Source organism: Acinonyx jubatus, chromosome C1, assembly GCF_027475565.1.
Source record: "Acinonyx jubatus isolate Ajub_Pintada_27869175 chromosome C1, VMU_Ajub_asm_v1.0, whole genome shotgun sequence".
Classification (NCBI taxonomy): domain Eukaryota; kingdom Metazoa; phylum Chordata; class Mammalia; order Carnivora; family Felidae; genus Acinonyx; species Acinonyx jubatus.
The window spans coordinates 131,512,087-131,530,436 of NC_069381.1; the positions used below are offsets into that span (position 1 = coordinate 131,512,087).

Sequence of the window (18,350 nt, forward strand, 5' to 3'; positions counted from 1 at the left end):
ACCAATATTGGTGCCAGTAGGCCTTAATAAAGCAAGCTTTAATAAAAGAAGATAACATAAAGTGACAACTATAGAATTCCACAGAGAACTAATCTGTTGTCAAAACATACATCAGATTTCTCCTTCTCACCCCAGCCTTTTAATGCTTTCCTTTTCCTCTTATAGTTAAGATGGGAAAGAACTAAAGGTAATTTGTAAGTTTTTGGATCAAGGTTTCTTTTCAACATGAGGATTTGTTTTCCATATAGTTGTTGAGGAAACAATTTCATAATCTTTCTGAAGATTCTTGGTTGTTCTGAGATTCCATCCAAACTTGGCTTCTGGGTATGAAGAAAATTGATATTAACAGTAGATGTTAGACACAAATATAGGCAATGAACAAAATATTATAAAATCACATGACTTTCCTACTAGGGTAGAACTTTGCTTTTCCATTGTCAAAAGATAAGACCTAATTTAACAAGCTCCAACCCATCCCTTATTTATCTCCAAATAAATCAAAATTTTCAAAAAAGGAAAACCTAAATGATATGCAAGTATAAATGAGCCCCTTTCAGAAATTTTCTTCAACTCATTAAGTAATACGGTGTTATATCCTGAATCGTGTCCCCTCTAAAAATTTATATGTTGGAGTCCAGCAACCTCCAGCACCTCAAATTGTGACTATATTTGAAGACAGCATTTTATAAGTGGTAATTTAAGTTAAAATGAGGTCATTAGGGTGGGCCCTAACCCACTATGACTGGTTTCCTTATAAGAAGGGGAGAGTAGTGCACAGATACACACAGAGGAAAGACCATGTGAAGACATAGGAAGAAGATGACCATCTATAAGCCAAGGAGAGATGATTCAGAAGAAACCACCCCTGACAACACTTTGATCTCAGAATTCTAGTCTCCAGAACTTTGAGGAAATAAATTTCTATTTAAGCACTCAGTCTGTAGTTCTTTTTATGACACCTCTAGCAAATGATACATTTACTAACGTACAGGATCCCTAATAAGGGCAATGCACATTTGACCACATTTTTCTATAAGTTAACTTCTAGCCCAACAGAGTTGTCCAATAGTCTAGCCATGGAAAGTCAATAAAAAGTTCATACCCCTATAGAATCAGATATTCCTCCACATGTCCAGTAGATAAGATTTAATTTCACTTAAACAATGTGCACTGATCTCTTTTGTCCAATTCTAAGTGTTAGACAATTTTTTATTGACATCTTAAAAACTCATACCCTACACACATCCCCTATCTCATGCATGTAGGCATTGCTCACTATATCTCATAATATATAAAAATATATATATTTTCCTTGCATTCAGTAATACTTATAGAAGTAGTTTGCCTAGTAGCATCTACATACATGCCATTCAGGACAGGAGAACATTCTGGGCCCTGGATGAATCTCCTCATCTGTTATTCTGGTCAGGATGTAGTTTTCTACCATTGTCTATCAGCTAATATTCAGAAATTCTCTCATGCCCAGATGAAGCATACAATCATCATTCCACATATACACAAACATCAGATTCTCATTAAAATAATGAGACTGCTCACACACCTCAATAAAATGGTTGAATCTATCTCTACACATACAAATCTGTTTTGAATTGTATTACTTCTTTGAAAGAATTAAATTCAAATGTTTTGTTAATTATTAATTCTTTCAAGTAAACATAAAGATTCTAACAATTGTATAACAGGTAGGAAGTGAGTATTATAGCAGAAAACCAGACAGGATTTAGAAAAGGGAGGGGTGAGACAATTATAAAGTTTTGCCTGCTACACAGGATCTAATAGACCACTCCTGCTCTTAGGCCATATACTCCCTGGCTTCATTCATTCATATTCTGATTTGTTTTTAACATTACATTGCAATACTTTAAAATTTTTTCAAGACCCCTCTGATAATTAGCTTAAGGTTGAAATATCTTTTAATTGAACATTTGAAGAGATAATTTAACCAAGGTAAACTTTAACACATCTTTATCACAGACATTCTACTTCCTTCTCTCAGCCTATTTTCAGCATTACGGCCTCAAGTCCAATGTTAGGGACACATGGGAAATGCCACATTCTCTAATCCCTCTTTCCCAAAGGTTTGGCTGTCAATTTGGACCTCATTTGCTTTTCCTATTTTAAATCAAATTTTCTCAACAAATTGAAACATTATTTAAGTTACTCCAATGCCCAGTTTAAAAATCAAAGGGAGATGAAAATTTGACTTGGCAATGATTTGTGAATGACAGTAACGAATGTGGGGGAGATGAAGAACATGAACTTTTCAGAGTGCCTTAAAAATGACATTGTTATTTAAAGTGCTGATCACTTAGTGATTTTTTTAAATACAATTTTCTTGCTTCACCAAGAGATTAAGCTGTGCTTTTCATTACACTCTGCTCCAAAGCACTGGAATTATCCTCTTTGTTCAGTTCATGCCCAGCTGCTGCCCTAGTAAGCCCCATAAACTTGGCTTCACAGCTGTGCTGGCTGTTCCAGATTTTGGAGTCGGAGTTCTCCTCTCAGTAGTCTTGGTGATGTTGTCCCAGATACCAGGTGAATGAACGTTGTCAGAATCCACTTAAAAGTACTTTTTGTGAAAATCACAAAGTGATTTTTTAATTTAATTTAATTTTTTGTTTTGTCTGTTGTTTTGTCTTTTGTTTTCTGTATTTTTTTTTTGGCTGTACTTTCTTAGTATTGTTGGAGATATTTAAACCAACTTAACCAATTTCTTAAAGAAAATTCAGTGTATTAAAAGGTATTCAGTATCACTAATCATCAGGGAAACATGAATCAAAACCACAGTGAGAATACCACTTCACATCTGTTAAGACAACAGTCATTAACAAAGATAACAAATGCCAAGATGTGGAGAAATTAGTAACCCTCTACACTGTTGGTGGGAGCGTAAGATGGTTCAGCTACTATGGAAAACAGGATGGAAGTAAAAAATTAAAAATAGAATGACCATATGATTCAGCAATCCCATTTCTGGGCATATGCAAAATAATTGAAATCAGGATCTCAGAGAGACATTTGCACTCCCATGTTCATTGGAGCATTGTTCACAATAGCCAAGATGTGGAAACAATCGAACTGCCCATTGACAGATGAATGGATAAAGAAAATGTGATGTATACATATAATGTTGAATATTAGCCTCAAAAAAGGAAAACATTGCTGTATGCAACAACATGAATGTATCTGGAGGACCTTATGCTAAATGAATTTTGCCAGTCATAGAAGGACAAATACTGCATGATTCCACTTATAGGAGGTTTCTAAGATTTTCAAACTCATAGGAGCAGAGAGTAGAATGGTGGTTGCCAGGAGCTGAGGGGAGGGGGAAATGGAGAGTTGTTTTCCAACAGGATAAAGTTTCAGTTATGCAATATGAACAAGTTGTAGGCTTCTGCTGTATAACATAGTACTTGTGGTTAACAATACCCTATAACAATACACTTAATTAACATTTTGTTGAGATCTCATGTTCAGTGTTCATACCACATACACATGTACACACAATAAGGCATGAGGAAACTTTTGGAGATGATTGATACATTCATCACCTTACTGAGGTGAGTATATGTCCAAACTCATCAAATTGTATACATTAAATATGTGCAATTTTCTGTATATCAATTATATTTCGATAAAGCTGTTTAAAAAAGCTTAGGAATGTGAAGATAAATGGCCTAACATTTCCAGTGACCAAGTGAAGCTGAAAATCTGAGTGTTTTCAAATAATTCTATTCCAGCCCTCAACTATCTCCAACTAACTTTGATAGTAGCCAACGACATGTATATATCAATCTCTATCTTGGCCACATCACCCTGGAATCCAAGGTGTTATCCAGTCTCACTGACATTTCCTTCCTATCCTTTTCCTTCATGAGCTTCTACTCAAACAGAAGAGTCCAGTGTACTTTTTCTAATTTCTGTTTTTGTCCTTTCAGAAAACATCTTATGCTTTGAATCTTTGCCCAGCCTTTCCTAGAAAGCAAAATATAATTGTCTTTTGTTTTATCCCATGAATGGTCTATTTAGTTCAAGGCCAAGTAATCCTATAAACTTATCTCATAAATTATGAAATTGATGCTTGATAGTTTATCACATTATTCCCTCTATACTAAAGTTATGATTGTGCTCTTTTGTCGGTTACTAGATTGTGAGTTTCTTGAGGGCAAAATTATGTCTTATTTATTTTTCTGTCACTGAAATTAAGCAACTAGTTACTTGGTAAATGTAAATTCTAACCTGAATTGAACATTTGAACTTCAAGGGGCTTGTGTTGTCTTGAACCAAACTTTAGTATTAAAATAACAGGTAAAAAGAAATTTTAAAAAAGAATTATGAATAATCACAATGGTAGCCCCTTCTCTGCTTTCTAAGAGAGGGAAAAGGTTTTGTTGCTTAGGACCTCAAATTTTATTTTGTTGTGGGTTTGACCAGATTAAGTAGAACCATAACTGAGAAGACGTGAAATGGGCTATATTCATTCAGTGGCAAGATCTGAGACCTACCAGATAAAGTTAATTATGGGATCTGGAGTAGAGGCTTAATATATAAAAGCAGCAAATTCTGATTTTTAAAGGGATTTTATGTGGAGTCTAAAAGATTAAAAACAATAGTAACAACAACAACAAACCAGGGCAGAAACCTTCTCTGGCATTTATGAGATTTAAGTTAATAATTACATTGCTTTTCAAGGTTTCTGTGTGTGTGTGTGGGTGTGTGTGTGCGTGAGTCTGTGTTCCAATAATTTTTTTTTTAAAAAAAATAGGAGGTGGACCAGATTTGGCCCAAGGACAATACATGTGCCAGCCTATGCTCTAGAGGGAATCAAACACTCCTCAGAAAATAGACTAGGTAGTCTATCAGCCTACTTCTAATTCAAAGTTTTATGAAGGTATGCTATTGTGGCCAAAGACCTACTGGGATAACATGGGTAGACCTTGAGGGCATTAGGTAAGTGAGATAAGTCATACAGAGAAAGACAAATACTATATAATATCACTAATATGTGAAATCTAAAATTGCTGAACTTGTAGAAACAGAGAATACATGGTTACCAGAATACATGGCTGGCATGAGGGCAGGGTGATTGAGGAGATGTTGTTCAAGGGTAGAAACTTGCACCTAGAAGATGAATATATTCTCGAGTTTATTTTCAGCGTTGGTATTCCTTTTGCATACTGTCTCATGCAGTAAACAGACTTTAAGAAAATGCATGTTACATGGTAAATCAACCTCTGTGGCAAAGCCAATGGAATTGTGGGAATGAGGAAGTGGTGGTTTTGTGACCCTCAAATCATACCACACAATAATGATGTAAACCTGATTTGACTCACCCTAAAGGCCTTCTAAGAGATTTTAAACACTTCTCAAGAAATAATTTAGTTCAGAGATATTCATTACATAAATAAAATATTTGTAAACTTTATGTTTACTGTACAGGTATTTCATATGAAAACTGTATTTTGCTAAATAGCAAATTTTATGTTATATTATTTTTCTTTTTATAAAGGTGCCGTATATCTACTGTAATTTATAAAAAAAAATGATATAGGGTGTGGTATCATAGAAAGATACTCAGTCTTTTCCCTAGTTCCTAGCATAGAGCTCCTAAAACCTTTGGAGTTTCCTGAGTGATAAAGGTGATGGGATCTTTTGTTATGATGAGTTGCACTTGATAGCTCCTATAGCTTCAGGATAGTGGCTGATATCCAGAAAGACCAAATCTTTAATTAGAAATTTGGAACTTTGAGCCTCAACCTCCAGGAATTAGAGAGAAGCTAGAGACTAAGCTAGTCACCATTTGCCAATAATTTAATCAATCACAGCTATATAATGAAACCTTTATAATAATCCCTACTGATGAGGTTCAGAGAGTTTGTCAAATACATTCACATGTCTGGGACATGGCACACCCCAGCGCCATAGCAATAAAAACTCCTATGCTTAGGATCCTTCAAGACTGTGCCCTATATACCTCTGCATTTGACTGCTCATTTGTATGCTTTACAATAAACAAGTAAATGTAAGTAAAGTACTTTTTGTTATAAAACCCGAGGAAGTAGTTGTAAGAATCTCTAGATTATAGCCAGGCAGAAGTATGGTGGCCCATACTTCTGGCATCTGAGGCAGGGGGCAGTTTTGTGGGACTGAGTCCTTGAACTTGTGAAGTCTGACTCTAATTGCAGGTAGTTAGTGTAAGAATTGAATTGAATTGTAGGACACTCATTATCAGAATGAATGTTGGTGTCAGGAAGGGAAAAAAACCCTCTCAGAGAGTCAAAATATAAGAAAATAGAAACACAACCTTTCTCACTCACCAGATAAATAGTTAAGATAGATAGATAGATATACAAATACATACATATGTACTTACTCTTTCTTCAAACACATTTAAACACAGAGACAAATGGTTTGAGACCATAGCATACAGATTTTTTTCATTGTCAATGCATAGTTATTGAAAATATTTTCTTTAATGGAATAGGAAGTCATTTTATTAATATATATACATATATAATGTATTTAACTAATGTCAATTGTTAAATTTCAAGATAGCATTAGTAGTCATTGTAGTGTCTTAGAAGTGTTAATATCTTGGACAAACTATACTAAGAAAATATCTCACTAAAAGTTGTAGCATAAAGCAGTAGGCTATGACTGTCCATAAATCTTTTTGTCTTCTCTCCAACTAAGATGAAACCTGAGATAATGCTAAATTCTATGAAATACATATAATAAGATGAAAACATATTTATTATCTAAAATCTGAAGTTTCCATGCTCCAAACTAACTTTTAAATATTCTTTTTATTAAACCAAGTTTCATTGGAATGAAACTTTCAATTTATTTGAAATGGAATACACAGGAGGATTTTGGATGACTGAATCTTTGTGTAAGATGAGATATTATATTAATCAAAAGAGACAAAAGGAGCATAAATCAAATTCCTCATATAAACTAAAATCAATAGGATTCTGTCAGGCTGAATTAAGCAATATTGTATTATTAACTTCAAATATTTTCTAGTGTGGTTAAATGATGTTATTTATTTTTTATATGAGTTCATTTTTCCTTGTACATAGAATCTAGAGTTATACAATTTTTGAGCATAAAGAGACAGTCATACAATACGTGGTTGAAGTGCAAACTCATTTGGGATAAATACTGCATTTTCTTCATCTTCAGTTCAATACAGTGATTTGTAAAGTGTACCTATTTTTTTTATTTAATTGAATCAAAAATAAGGAAATTATGTCCTAAAATTTAAGTGACTTATCCAGTGAGTAATAGAGACTTAGATATAGCTAGACTTTAGAGTTTATTTTTTAATCCTAGACAATTAGTAGTATTATTATACCACACCTATCTCAACTTAAATTTCTTTAAGTATGTGAATGTATTGGATATGGCAGTTTTTGTCTAATGGAATTTTATAGTGGTATGGGTTTATTTATATTTGAGGTTCTATACTGAAATGTCCACAAAGCATAGGATACATAAAGTAAGTGAGAAAATATGTCCTGTATTGGGTGTCTGAGTATACATTGAGTAAATGGAAGAGGTTGAGATAAATTGAATAACTCAGGTCTATCTAAATAAGATTTCTCTCTTCCAGCTTCAGGAAATGTTACAAGTTTATTACTGTTGGAGGTGGGTCAAGAAACGGTCTCCTGCTCAATACTCAAAACAGATACAAGGTAGAGTTTGGGCGACATTAAAGGAAAGACTCAGGGATGCAGATAGACAAAACCCCACCCCAAGGGCCCAGGAACACAAGACACCTAAGATAGAGAATGAGCCAAGAGAGTAGAGAAGCTCTCCCCTGAACACAGATGTTTATAGCATCTTAATTCAATATTGCTAAAACTTGCAGGCAACCAAGATATCCTTCAGTAGATGAATGAATGAACTGTGGTACATCCAGACAATGGAATATTATTCAGCACTAAAAAGAAAAGCCATGAAAAGACATGGATAAATGTTAAATGCATATTACAAAATGGAAAAAGCCAATATGAAAAGTCTATATATTGTATGATTCCAATATAAGACTCTGGAAAAGGCAAAACTATGGAGACAGTAAAATGATCAGTAGTTGCCAGGATTGTGGCAGAGGTGGGGGAGGGAGGGATGAATAGGCAGAGTACAGAGGACTTAGGGCAGTAACAGTTCTCTCTATGATATCATAACAATGAATATATGTCACTATAAATTTGTCTAAATCCATAATATGGATTCACCAAGAGGAAACAATCATTCAGATTATTGCCTTTGGGTGACTGTGTGTCAAAGTAGGTTCATCATCTGTAATTAACACTCTAGTATGGGATGTTGATAGTGAGGGACGCTATGCATGTGTGAGAGCAGGGGTACATGCAGAATCTTTGTACCTTTCCCTCAACCTATAACAGCTCTAAAAGTAATAAAAATTTTAAAAACTCAAAAAGAATTACTTAATAAGAGAAGTTCCTTAATCAGAAGTATCATCAAGGAAGCTAATTAGATCTATGCAAAGAAATGAACAGGGCTAGAAAATAAAAAATGCATAAATAATTACAATCAATATATTCTTCAATTGTACTATGAATAATTGATAGAGTACACAAATACTATAAATATGTATTATGGGATTTATACACATGTAAAAATAAAACACATGCCAACAGTACAAGGAATGGATGGCTCTAAAATTTTTATACTGTATGGAAATGATATGGTATTATTCAAAATTGTACTACGATAAACCCAGAACAGTGTTTCTCACATGTATATGATTACTCCTCCACCCCCCCCTCACACACACACACACACACACACACACACACGTATATACTCACATACATATACACAGGATACAATCAATAATGTCTGAAGATGTTTTTGGCCATCAAAATTGAAATGTGCTACTGTGTCTACTTATATAGTCCAGGGATGTATTACACACCTTAGAATGCAGAGGATATACCCTACAACAAAGTGAGAATTGTCTGAGTCAAAAATATTGTTGGTGATTAGGTGACAAATACTGTTTAAGAATTATCCTAATTTTTTTTCAAGTGATGTATATAAAGCCAGTAGTGGAGAATAAAATGGAATATGAAATTTTATACCCAATTAGTCCAAAAAGAATCAGGAAAAGAGAACAAAAGGAATAGAGAACGATTGGAAAAAAAGGAAACACCTTGTAAAATGCTGGATTCAGATACAACTATAATTACATTAAATTACATTAAGATGCAATTTAGTTGACATTAAATGTGAATGATCTAAACACCCTTGATTAAAAGGCAGAGGTTTTCAAATTGCAAAAGACAGCAAGACTCAAATATATGCTATATGAAACTCAATTTAAAGGGTAATGTAGATTGTTTAAAAATATTTTAAATGTGAAAATATGTTCCATATAAGCATTAATTAAAAACAAAGTAGCCTGGTTATAATAATAACAGGCAAAATAGAATTACAACAAAGAATATTACCAGGTATAAAGAGGGGCTTATATAATATAGAATTTAATTAATATAGAAGACCTAGGTTCTTAAATGTGTAACAGACAAAGTTTCAAAATACGGGAAGCAAAACTGATACAGCAAAATAAGAAATAGACAAATCAACAATTACAGTTGGCCAAATCAGTACCATACTCATTAATTGATAGAAAAAGCATACAGAAATTTAGTAAAAACATAGACAACCTGAACAATACTATCAACCAATATCATCTAACTGATATTTATAGACTACTTTCTACCAAGAACTGGATACATATTCTTTTCTTTTTTTATTACATTGATTTATTTTTGATAGAGAGAGACAGAGCACAAGTTGGGTTGGGGCAGAGAGAGAAGGAGACACAGAATCCGAAGCAGGCTCCAGGCTCTGAGCTGTCAGCACAGAACCCCACGCAAGGCTCGAACTCACGGACCGTGAGATCATGACCTGAGCCGAAGTTGGACGTTTAACCGACTGAGCCACCCAGGCACCCCTACGTATTCTTTTCAACTGCACATGGAACATTCACCATAATAAGCAGAATTCTAGGGCATTACAGAAAAAAATCAAGAAATTAAAAAAGATATAAATCATACAATCAATGAATGGAATTAAAATCAAAATAAATAACTTAAAACCACTTCTAAGTAATGCAAGAATCAAAGAATATATCACAGGGAAAATTAGAAAATAATTCAAATGAAAATAAAATAAAACATTAATACTGGAGGAACTACGCTAAATTTTGAGGGAAAATTGGTTACACTAAATGCTTATATTAAAAAAGAAAAAGGTCTTAAATCAATAAGCTAAGCTTCTGCATTAGCACAGTAGAATAACAAGGGCAGACTAAACCCAAGCAAGCAGAGGGACTAAAACAATTAAGATAGGCACAAAAAACAAGAATATTAACAAGAAACCAATAGAGAAAGTCAGGAAACAAAAGACAGGTTATTTGTAAAAAATCAAGAAAATCGATAAGCCTCTGACTATACTGAGCAGGAAAAAAAGAGAGAGCATACCAATATTATCAATATCGGGGGGAAAAGGGAATATCACTACAGATTATACAGACATTTAGCAGACAATAGGGAAATGTTATAAAAAACTATGTTAATAAATGTGATTACTTAGATGAAATACAGACATTTTGGGGAAGTCACAAACTACCAAAGATTACACAAGGAGAAATAGTGTAATTTGAATTACTTTTGTCTATTAAATAAATTGCATCTATCATGAAACATTTCTGACTTCTCTCTCCTAAAACAATAACAACTCCATACCAATGGCATTACTGGTGAATTCAACCAAACGTATAAGGAAGAAATCATCTCTCCACTATATATTTAAGGGAAAGAATAACCTGACAGCATTTTAACCAAGTGATTGATTACAAGTTAGCTTTGTCAGTAATAGTATAAATCCACACAATGTGCATCTTGATGTGATGCACCAAGAGCAAAGTATCTCTTCTGTAGTATTCCTGAAAAACATACATAACAGAATTAAGTCATATTCTACAAGATGATAGTCCTGTCTTCTACAAAATTATAAATCTCATGAATTACAAAGAAAAACTAAAGAAATCAATACCTCAGTTCAACATGACTGAAATGAAATTTACTTTTTTCCACCCAAACATATTATTACATCTGATTTTTTAAATTGTAAATAGTGGCAATGCCACACACACCACATTCACAGAGATTAATCAGAGGATGCCATTTTATTAACAATCTCATTCATCAACATTCTAAGTTTACAAATTACTAAATTCTGCTAATTTTACCACTGAAATATTATTCAAATCCACTCACTTTTTTTTTTATTTTTGAGAGAGAGAGAGAGAGAGGAGAGGGAGAGGAGAGAACACGAGTGGGGGTGAGGCAGAGAGGAGAGAGAGAAACCCAAGCAGGCTGCACCTTGTCAGCACAGAGCCCAACTTGGGGCTCCATCTCAGGAATTGTGAGATCATGACCTGACCCGAAATCAAGAGCCAGATGCTTAAATGACTGAGCCACCCAGGTGCCCGTGTTTGCTGCCATTTTTAGGAGTTAAGATTTATGCTAGATACAAAGAGAAGACACAGATAGTTTGTAAGGAAAAAATGGCAATCTGATTTTTGATTTTGGAGGATAGTTCACAGCTACATGATGGACTGATGTGAGAGGGTAGAAACTGAAGACAAGAGTCCATTTGGAAGTCTACAAGACAATTAAGAAATGAGTCCAAAAATAAAAAGGACTTAATTCAAATAGTTACTGTAAGAATAAAAAGAAGTGGGTGGAAAATGGCAAATAATACTATTAAGAAATTAAAAGGTAACCTACAGAATGTAGGTGAATATTTGCAAACCATTCATCTGATAAGGGCCTTGTATTAATTGATAAAGAATAGGGGCACTGGGGTAAACATCTTGATTTCAGCTCAGGTCATGATCTCACAGTTGGTGAGTTTGAGCCCTGCATTAGGCTCCATGCTGACAGCACAGAGCCTGCTTGGGATTCTCTCTCCCTTTCTCTCTGCCTCTCCCCTGCTCTCTCTCTCTCTCTCTCTCTCTCTCTCTCTCTCTCTCTCTCTCTCAAAATAAATAAATAAACTTAAAAAAAATGGCATCAAACACCTTACATATTGGTTCCAACCTTGAATTTTAGCATTATCTCAGATTATGGGTGCCCTTGTATTCTCTAAACGTTGAGTTCCCACCACCCTGCCCATTTATTAGATTATTTACACAATTACTTCCATACCTCTGTAATTTTGCTCATGCCTGAAACATCTCTTCCTCCATCTCTACCACCAAATCTATATTTATTCTTTATGCCATACTTGGAAATTAGCTCCTTCAGAAAGCCTTTTACCAATCACTATGCCCCCAGCATAATCTTAGCATTTCTTTTATTCTCTCTTATGAAAATGGCATGGAAATGATACGAGGGTTAAACATTATAGGTAATGCTGTGTCTGTTTCACTAGTTGTTAAACTGCTTTCTTACATAGTAGAACTATATATACCATACTCCATGTCCAAGCATATATTGCATATACCAGGCATGTGTTTGTTTAATTAATATGAAATTCAAAATTTTAAGGAGATCATTTAGAATTTGCTACATTACAAAATAACTATTTACTTTATGAGAGGTTAACTACAAAGTACTTTTGTTTGTTTACTTATTTGTCTTAAGATTGAAATACCTTGGAGAAAATTTCATCATATTTTAGAACAGACTTTATTTACAATCTACTTTCAGAATATCTGTCAGCCTGATCGGAACATCTATATTACCTGTATACAAATAGGCTTCTGTAATTCATATTACCACCAATGGACCTGATTCCAGAAATAAGGTGGTTTGCTTCGTTTTATTTCTCTTTTTCCTTAGCAATTACATCTGTGGGAAAAGCCACATTTTTCATCTTGTGCATTTGTAACCTCAGTTCCCTTATTAGTAAAATAATTTCATTAGATCAGATGATTTCTAATGTTCTATTTAATTTCTAATATGTGTCATGTGCTGGATATTTGCATATGATCTCTGACAGCAGCCACAGATTTGGGGTATTTATTTTCCCCATTTACATTTACCACCAGCATTTAAATTTCTGCTCCTTATTTAGTGGAAATATTGTTAAAATGTTTCAGTTCATCCAAAATGGTGGTGCCTTTCACTTTTCAAGATCTTAACAGGATATGCATGAAATTTCCACAACTGTAAAACTGAGCCAGTGATCCATTCTTAGCCTCTAACTAGTTGTTATAAGAATTTGTGAATATTTTAAATGTGTTCAACTCATACTTTTCCTTCCCCTTGAATTCCCAATGTGATTTTACCTGCTCTGCCTTTACATGGAAAACGAATGCTGATGAGAAAAATTTGATTTGATTCTATAAAATTATATTTATTCTTTGCTTCATCCATTTTAACCAATACCTTTTCTCATTATGTATTCCAATTTTCTCATATCTCTCATCCAGACTGATACAATTAGCTGTAGCTGATTTCTTAGGCTAGATTATTTCCTTTTTATGCCTCGATATTTTTGAAGAGACTTTCTCCTCTTGCTCCTGTTCATCTCTACCATTCTTATCATCATCATCTATCAATAGTACTAATAAAATAATAATAATATATCATTAAGTTCCTTTTATGGGTCAGAAATCATTCTAGGTGTTTTGCAATGTTTTTTCTGTCACTATACAATCACTACAATGAATGGCATGATGAGGCGAATATTATTAAATTCAATTTACAGCTATGAAAATTGAGAATCAGAAAGATAAGGTAATTTATCCAAGGTCTTATTGTTCATAAATGGAGAAATCTGGATATGTGGAAAGAAAAGTCTGACTTCAAACCATATTTTACAGGTTCATATTTCTACTGCATAGATTTAATTTAAAATAAACAAACAGGGTGGCTGTTTGGTGGCTCAGTTGGTTAAGCATCCACTTCTGCTCAGGTCATGATCTCACTGTTCATGAGTTTGAGCCCTACATCCAGTTCTGTCCTGACAGCTCAGAGCCTGGAGCCTGCTTCGAATTCTGTGTCTCCCTCTTTCTCTGCCCCTCCCCCACTTGCACTCTGTCTCTCTCTCTCTCTGTCTCTCAAAAATAAATAAACATTAAAAACTAAAAATAAAATAAACAAGCTCATGCATATTGAGGGTTTCCAAGTGAACATTTTTTTTATAAATATATACAGAATTTTAGAAGGCTGAGACTAAAATCATAAAATTGGAATGTAAAGAAACAGTTTACTAAACTATATAGATCTAAATTTGAGTCTCTGTCCATGACAGCACTATCTAGCCTCACACTCCCCTCATTCAGTGGATCTCTCAGGGGTTCAGTTTTTCCCTCTTTCAAAAAGGAAAAGAGTTTATCTGCATGAGTTTTGTAAAGATGATAGATGTCATTGTTATTTCATATGAACTTAAAAAAATAGTATATGGTTTTGAAACTGGCCAAAATTAAAATTGTTTTTATTTACTTCCCAAAGAAAGTATTTCAACTAGTATTTTACAAGATGATTTTTCTGAATTATTATATATCGATACATACTAAAAGGTCAATTAAGAGACTTCTAATCTGGACAAGATGGTGTAGAATTGCTTTTCCCTGCATCTTTCCTCTAAAGACAACTATATACCCTGGAAAGGGTACAAGACACAATCAAAGGACCCTGAAGGGTGGTATGAAGGACAGTGGGAATGACACAGCAGCAGCAGGGCATCTTGTGTTTCCCCTTCTGACAGAAGAAGGCCACCCAGACCCAGCATTTCCCAAATCCTAAATTAGCAACAGAAGGAAGGTCATTCCTTCCCAAACAGAATTCCCTCTGACAAAAGCAGGGAAGCCGGATGCTACTTGAGAAAAGGGTCAGTTGGAAGTCCTACCAGAAATAAACAGCCAGGAGAGGTACTCTTATTTTCCACTAGGCCTGAAAAATTCCACGCCTCTTACCCACTAAGAGATACCCACCTGGGCAGGCAGAGCTGGCAGGAGAGCCAATATACAGTAGGTGGCCTGGTTCAGGAAGCCTCATTGTCCCTGCTGTATCTACACTCACCTCCCCTGCCTAGCAAAGGAGAGTGGGCAGCTGGAACTGGGAAAATGGATGCAGCCACATCAAGCTTCCTGGTCCAAGAGGTCCTTTTGCTTCAGTGAAACCCAGATTCTTCCTGTCTGCCAAGAGTCACTGGGTTGGGCTACTAGGGCAAAGGACCCAGCTACTTAAAGGGGCTTCATCTGAGAAGCACCTGTATCGCTGCAGGCAGCAGACTTTCCTCCTCCATCTGGAAATACAATGCAGAGGAGGAACCCCAGTAGGAGAATCCCCCTATACCCTCCCTGCTGAGAGATACCTGGCAGCTAGGACTAAGGAAACTCCTTCCACACCCCTGATGCAGCACCAGCAGGGAACAGCTGGAGCCACTGTAGCAACAGCTGAACGAGATTGATCAAAATAATACCACAAAGGCTCTGATAATTAAACTGACATTAGTACCATAGTCCACAAACATAGGCCAAACCCCAGGTTCTAAATATTTCCACTAAAATAAAAAGAAATGTTAAATAGAACCCAGATTCTCCTAACACAAGAGACAAAAGGTCCAGTACACAATAAAAAATCACCCATCATAGAAAGAACCAAGAAAATACAACTTGAATAAGAAAAGACAATCAACTGATGCCAACACCAAAATAAATCATATGTTGGAATTAGCTGACAAGACTTTTAAGGCAGGTGTCATAAAAATATTTCAACAGATTATAATAAAAACTCGTTAACTTAAAAAATAGGAAATCTCTGGGGCGCCTGGGTGGCTCAGTCGGTTGAGCGGCCGGCTTTGGCCCAGGTCATGATCTTGCGGTCCGTGAGTTCAAGCCCCCGCGTCGGGCTCTGTGCTGACCGCTCGGAGCCTGGAGCCTGTTTCAGATTCTGTGTCTCCCTCTCTCTCTGACCCTCCCCCATTCATGCTCTGTCTCTGTCTCAAAAATAAATAAATGTTAAAAAAAAAACTTAAAAAAAATAGGAAATCTCAGCAAAGACATAGAAGTCATAAAAATAAACCAAATTGAAAATATAAAACTGAAAAATACAAAAACAGGGTAAAAAAACTGGGGTGGGCTCAATTGTAGAATGGAGATGACAAATAATAGCATCAGTGAACAATATAATTGATGCAATCTGAACAATAGAAAATAAACAGAAGCAACAGCAACAAAAACATGAGCAGAGATTCAGGGACCTGTGAAACATAAAAATGGTCTAATATTTGTATCATTGGAATGCCAGAAGAAGAAGAGAAAGAAAATGGGACTGAAAGAGTATTTTTAAAAGTGGTGGCTATAAACTTCCCAAATGGGTAAAAGACCAACCTATAGATAAGCTGAGTGAATTTCAAGCAGGCAAATCCAAAGAAATCCACGTCAAGATGCATTATAGTTAAACTTTTGAAAACTAAAGAAAAAAATTAAAAACAGCTAAGATGGATGTCACATTACCCCTAGGGATCACTAGTTTGGACTGGAATGGATCTCTCATCTGAAACTGTGGAAGGCAAAGAGAACTTGGCATAATATTTTCTCAGTGCTGCAAGAAAACAATTGCAGTTCCTGATGCTATAATACCTGGTGAAACTATCCTTTAGGAAGAAAAAGGAAATATAGACATTCTAAAACAAAACAAAACTAAATTTGCTGCTACCAGACTTACCTTACCGATTGGCTAAATGAAGTTCTTCAAACAGAAAGGAAACAATAAAAGAAGGAATCATGGAACATCAGGAAGGAAGAAGGAACAGTGGAAAGAGAGGAAATAGGGATACATACAATAAACAATTCCTTTTTCTTGAGTTTTATAAATCATATATGATGACTGAAACAAAAATTATAATACCATCTCATACTCAAGACAATGATATTTAAATGTGTGACCTAAATGGAAGTTAGATTTCCACACTTCACTTGAACTGGTGAAATGTTGATTCCAGTAGCCTATTGTATCACACACATATATATTTTAATACACAGAGCAACCCCTATGAAAACTCTACCAAGGGATACTCTCAAACACATTTTAAATAAATGAAGATGGAATCTTAAAAAATATGCCTAAAACCCTACAGTAAAGCAGGAAAAGAGTAACCCAGGTATGAGAACCAGAAGAAACAAATAGAAAGCAAATAAAATAGCAGATTGAAACTCTAACATATCAGTATTATCTTAAACGTAAGTGCTCTAAGTACAACAATCAAAAGACATATTGGCAGAATGGATACAAAAAGATAACCTATATACATGTTTTTTGCAGCAAAGGATTAACAGAGTAGGCTGAGACTATCAGTCCTTAAAAGCACCATCTTGTAAGATTGGCCCCTACCTGAAATCTTGGAACTTGGTTTTCTGTGCTAAAATTGACTCTTTCTGCCTAAACTATGCAAATAGTATGGTCTATACCAAACACCTGCTTTTTGGGGGAGAATCTGGAATTTTGGTACATGCCGAACAGAAGATGCCTACATGACCTGTAGCCAATTAAAAAACAAATAAACAAAACAAAAACAAACAAACAACAAAAACAATAAAAAACACCTCTGGGTATTGAGTCTCCAAGGAGCTTTCCTAATGGAAAACATTCCACACTTGTTATTGCAACACATTGCCTGAGGAATTAAGCACTTACTGTATGACTCCACTGGGAGAGGACTCTTCTTCAAGAGCTGCACCTGGTTTTCTCTGAATTTTACTCCATATGACTTTCCCTTTGCCAGGTAAATCCTTTGCTCTAATACATCGTAGCTGTGAACCTGACTATATGCTAAATCTTGTGAATACTGCTAACAAATCATCATATAAGGGGATGGTGTTGAGAACCACCAACACATGCTGCTTATGAAAAATGACTTCAAATTCAGCAATATAATTTGAAAGTAAAAATATATCTCTATATACAAATACATATGTGTATACATATGTGTGCATATGTGTACATATACATGTATAATGCAAATATTAAGCAAGAAGAACACAGCAGGAGTGGCTATATTAACATATAATAAAGTAGATTTCAGAGCAAAGAAAAATATTAGAGACAAAGAGGGACATTACTTATTGATAAAAGAATGAATATACCAGGAAGTCATATCATTCTAGGTATAGACACATGTACCATTGAGAGAAACCGGGCAAAGTGTTGAAGGAATCTCTTTGTATCTTTCTTGTAACTGCATGCAAATCTACAATTATCTCCATAAAAGTTTAATTAAAACTAGAAAATAAAAGTCAAGTAATCCATAGGGCTTGTAGTGAAAAATGTTTGAGGTTG

At 34.8% G+C, this 18,350-nt stretch overlaps 1 long non-coding RNA gene across 6 annotated transcripts in view; it reads left to right on the forward strand.

The window, feature by feature from the left end:
• The window catches only part of LOC113598243 (uncharacterized), a 373,642-nt gene that overhangs the window by 270,696 nt on the left and 84,596 nt on the right, over positions 1 to 18,350 (forward strand). The window contains exon 7 of one of the 6 annotated variants that reach the window (XR_008295316.1): positions 7,637 to 7,718. The exons of the other annotated variants lie outside the window; for them this stretch is intronic. This is a non-coding gene — a long non-coding RNA (uncharacterized LOC113598243). The remainder of the gene's footprint in view (positions 1 to 7,636; positions 7,719 to 18,350) is intronic. 6 annotated transcript variants of the gene reach the window in all.